The sequence below is a fragment of the Elephantulus edwardii genome, unplaced genomic scaffold (genome assembly GCF_000299155.1).
Source record: "Elephantulus edwardii isolate Elephantulus edwardi_28Jun2011 unplaced genomic scaffold, EleEdw1.0 scaffold00299, whole genome shotgun sequence".
Lineage (NCBI taxonomy): Eukaryota > Metazoa > Chordata > Mammalia > Macroscelidea > Macroscelididae > Elephantulus > Elephantulus edwardii.
In genome coordinates, this window is record NW_006400049.1 from 593,627 (window position 1) to 598,436 (window position 4,810).

General features: G+C 35.0%; 1 pseudogene; it reads right to left on the reverse strand.

The window, feature by feature from the left end:
- Positions 1 to 1,627: 1,627 nt before the first annotated feature.
- LOC102869719 lies at positions 1,628 to 2,819 on the reverse strand (annotated as a pseudogene).
- Positions 2,820 to 4,810: the final 1,991 nt, after the last annotated feature.

A 4,810-nucleotide genomic window follows, 5' to 3' on the forward strand; every position in this document is an offset into this window, starting at 1 on the left:
TCGCAATTATGCACCATGCATCAGAAAGTTAGACAATGACTAAGGATGATACAAAGAGACTTCATGGCTTTGAGTTGTGGTTGGGGAGTAGAGTATTGAATATACCATGGAATGCTAAGAGGACAAACACGTTTATCCTGCAGAGGGTGAAACCAGGCTACTCCTTGGAGGCAAGTATTCCGAAGCTCCAGCTGACATACTTTGGGCATATTAAAAGACAGGACCAGTCCTTGAAGAGAAGCATTGTGCTTGGAATTATGGAAAGACAGTGCAAGAGAGGAATACTCTGGATGAGATGAATTGACTTAGAGGCTGGGGTAATGGGGGTAGGTGTGTCAGGGACATTATGGTCAGCACCGAATAGAGCAGGGTTCAGAGATTTTGTACATAGTGTCGCTATGAGTTGCAGGCAACTTGACCTCACATAACAACAACAACAACAATAACCATCTGATATTAATGATATTGTTCAATAATTTTTACATTTTGTTGGATCATCTTTCCATTGGATAAAGGGCTGTCCTCCAAATTTCCTGGCATTCAGACTTGTGAGCAAATCACAGGCTGCATTTGTTAATTGAAATAAGTCAATTGGTATCCTTTCCATTTCTGGGATCTTATTTTTGATAGTTTCTTCAAAGCAACTTCCAATTTCTCCTTAATCACCTTTGGCTTATCCTTATATGCTATTTCCTGAATTTTTTCCATGTCTGTAGGTTCTTTTTGGTACAATGACTCTGTATTCTTCTATAGTTGAATATAGCATTAGTGCTACTGTTCAATAATTTCCACATTACATTGGGTCATCTTTTTTTTGTTTTTTAGAACAAATATGGAATATGGATACCTTGTGATCAGTTGTCCGGGTAGTACTTTCCAAACTTCTTGAAATGAAATAGAATGTTGAGAATGGAATCCATTTATCAATCCAACTGATACTCTACTTAATTCTGAATTCTTATTTTTTCACCAATATTTACAGCATAGTTGGGCATCATCCTTCCATATCATTGGTTCTGAAATGTTTAGTGTCAAATAATTATTTTGCTACAGTTACTTGGTTTTTCCATAATCTTTTTATACTTCTTGCTTTAATATTTTTACCATAGAGACCTTCAGTATAATAACTTGAGTATCACATTTTTTTCTTTAGTTCTTTCAGTGTGAAAAATGTTTAGTATTCAATATATTTGATTTTTTAAAATTTAAAAGTATCTCAGAAATATATTTAATGTTTGTTTGGATACATTTTGTAAGTATTAGGACTGCATGAATGCCTTTGGCCAATCTCATGGAGGTACTGAAGCACAAAGAGTGCCAATCTAAAGACATGAGAAAAAGAAACCACAAACCTAATTTTATGAGTGTATTTTGATTAAGGATTTTAGTCTCTAGTGAATTTAGACCATCCTCTTAAAAAATACTTGAGCTGTTGTGTAAAATCTGTTGACATTCAGGGAAACATTTCTCATTCTGGTCTGTTTGAACATTTAAATATTTGGAAATTTAAAAAAAAATATTTACCTTTAAAGTTTCCCATACTAGAACATTTTTATGTCTAGGATTGATACAGTACAACCAGGAAAGGCTGCTTTGTATTCTGTAATTTAGACCTAATTTCCCACAATTAATTTTGAGCTTTGGCTTACATTTCTTCTCCACCTTCCTCTCCATCTACTTCTGCATTTTCTCTCTCAAGTCTATCTAGCTGTCTTGCAAATTCAGTCTCATCTGTTTGGTACCACTTTAAACTCCATTTTAACATTGAAAACACCCCTCTTTTCTTCAATCTTTTCTTTTATAATAGCCATAGCTTGGTTGAGGAAAGAAAGACCTTCTGTTCTCTCCATAGTGATGGTCCTCATCTCATACCAAGGAGGCGTTATTAGATTAATTTTGATGGGCGTGGTTTCTATCGAACAATTCAAGCCTGCTCTCAGGGATTTTTGACAGCATCAATGCGTTCATAACCATAACAAGCCACTTCAGTATCTACTCGAGTTTTTGTGGTTTTTTTGTTTGTTTCCCTTTAGATTAGGGGACAGCTTTTTAGGGACAGGGATCCTATCTCCACACTGCCCCCCTCAGATTATTCTTTTTTTAATTTGTTTGCTTCCTAAACTCATATACATAGTGTTTCATTATTTTCATCATTCACATTGTTTTTCTTTTTTTTTTCTTCATTCACATTGTTTTTCATACAATTGTTCTCATGTATTATGTTTTATAAAAGTAATCACCATTGGACCTTGCCCATTATTACCTTGTTTTTTTCGCTCAGGTCCTTCCAATTTACTGGCCCTCTCCCCAAACTGTGTAACCTTGTGATTTTGTCCCTACCCATCCTCAGACTTCCCCACCGTGAGTTCCCATACTGTTTTACTAGTAATCTATTTTTACAACAATGATCTACTTGAATTTTTAAGAGCTTATGGATTGAAATATCTGTTAATATTGTCAATGAGTACTCATCAATCATTTTCATTTAAATATAAACTAACCAAAATAGCTGGGTGTGAGACTGCATGCTTAAATGCACCATAGGCACCATATGCAGATCTCTAGTATTTGTTACCAAACACGTAGTCCGTCCTCTGGAAAAGACTCCCCAGTTGCTCATTCTTGGTGTAGTCTAACACTGCAGCCATGTGAGGAAGAATGCTGTACAGAGTTTTGGATTTGATGACTATATCTCCACATTTGATTGCTTCTACTGGAGAAAATCTTCTTTTGGAGAGATCCATATTTTTGAGTGTACATATTTTCATAAATTCATAGCCAAACCTGATTCTTAAGTCTGTCTTAGGTGGGAAGGTCATCATAACCTTGTTCACTATAGATGACCCTACTAGTATTTTTAATATGGTGGCATGACTTCCAACTTCCCTGCAACACATGATATTTCAAACTGACTAGGTAGATGTGTGTTAGTTTTCAGTCTTACCTAGAGTGAATTTGTTTTGGTGAGAATTTTGTCTTCAAATAAATCATATTAGACTTTACAGTTACAATTTTATCTATTGGGTAGACCTACTTTTAACAAAACTGATCAAGTTGTGTTTGATTTAATGTCATATATTGAGTTGATAGAATTGAAGGTTTAAATTTAGTGAACATGTATTCAGTTACTTACCAAGCAGGTATGAAGTTAAAGTTAAATGAGATAACGTACGAAAGATCACTTTAATCTCTTTGTGGAGGAGTCATTATGCAGATCTTGACACCTTAGATATTGTTCCACATCTTATGTTTTTCATGCTAAAGGCCATCCCATTTAAAATGTTATTATAAGAGTTTATTTTATTTTATTTTGCTTTGCTTCCACAAGGAAAGTTTATTTTCATGATATTATATAGTCTTAGATTTTTTGCAGTATTTTAGAACATACTGTTTCTTTATACATATACATAAGAATTATCAACCAATAATTTTGAATATGCACAAGTTTTTCTTAAGAAAATTAAATCATATGCAGTGAAAAGTTGATTATACATTTTTCAAGAGAATTCACAAAAGTTGCATATTCATCTTATTAGTTCAGTAAATGAAACTAATATGATTAATTTGTAAAAACATTCCTTTAAATATGCATTTGCAGCTATTTAAGGAATATTTTTTTGGATAAAGAAATTCATACCTCAGGATTACTTCTGTCACCTTCATTCTACTCTCCTTTATAATGCAGATTTAAACCCTGATTGTCACCATAATGGCTAGAGGAACATCACATAGCCTATCTCAGAACAGGAATATGGCACAAGAGAGCAATTTTCATACTCGTTCATGTGAGTGGGCTGACAAAATATGCTCTGTCAGCTGCCATTCTATATAACCATCAAAGCGTCTCCAAGTTCACCTACAAAGCTTTGTTTTATTGATAATCTCAGAAACTTTAACTTCCTTTAATTCAATTTAAACTTCTCAAAATGTAACTTCTTTTTGTTCTTAGAGGATTCCAAGTAGAGTCTGACTCATAGTGACCCTATGAACAAAAGATAGAAACTTTGCTGAATCCTGTAACCTTCTCAAAGTCTCCACTGTGTTTAAATTCATTTTGGCAGTCACTATGTCAATCCTTTTTGTGGAGGACTTCCTCTAAGAAAGATGGCTTTGTTCTTTTGGCAGTCCAGGTATAGTCTTCACCTCCAGCATAATTCAAAGGTATCAATTCTTCTTTGGTCTTCCATATTCATTGTGCCATGGAGTAGACGATGACTCATGTTGTCGTTATGTGCCATTGAGCTGACTCCACCTCATAGTGACCCTATGTACAACAGGTCTGATACCAGCTCTGTCTTGAACTAACTTCATTGTCTCTGACACACTTATCCCCATTACTCCAGTCACTGAGCTAATTCACCCAGGGTTTCCTGACCTGTGCCATCCTTCTACCATTTCAAGCATGATATCCTCGCCAAGGACTGGTATCTCCTTACAGCATGCCCAAAGTATGTCAGAAGTAGCTTCAAGGAATAGCCTGGTTTCACCCTCTCCAGTATAGACATGTTTGTTCGCTTAACAGACCATGGCATATTTGATTCTCTTTTCCAGCACCACAACTTAAAGACACCAATTCTTTTTGACACCTTTTGTCATTGTCTAGCACTCAGATGCATAGCTTTCAATTCAGAAGACATGGCCTGGAATAAGAACATATTAGTTTTTAGACTACCATTGCTCTTCAGCATTCTAGAGAGGTATTTGACAGCATATTTTCCCAATGTAACTAATTTTTCATTTCTTGACTCTTAGTGGCAAATGTTTGTGAATTCAAGAAAGATGAATTTTGTCAACAACTTCAATCTATCTA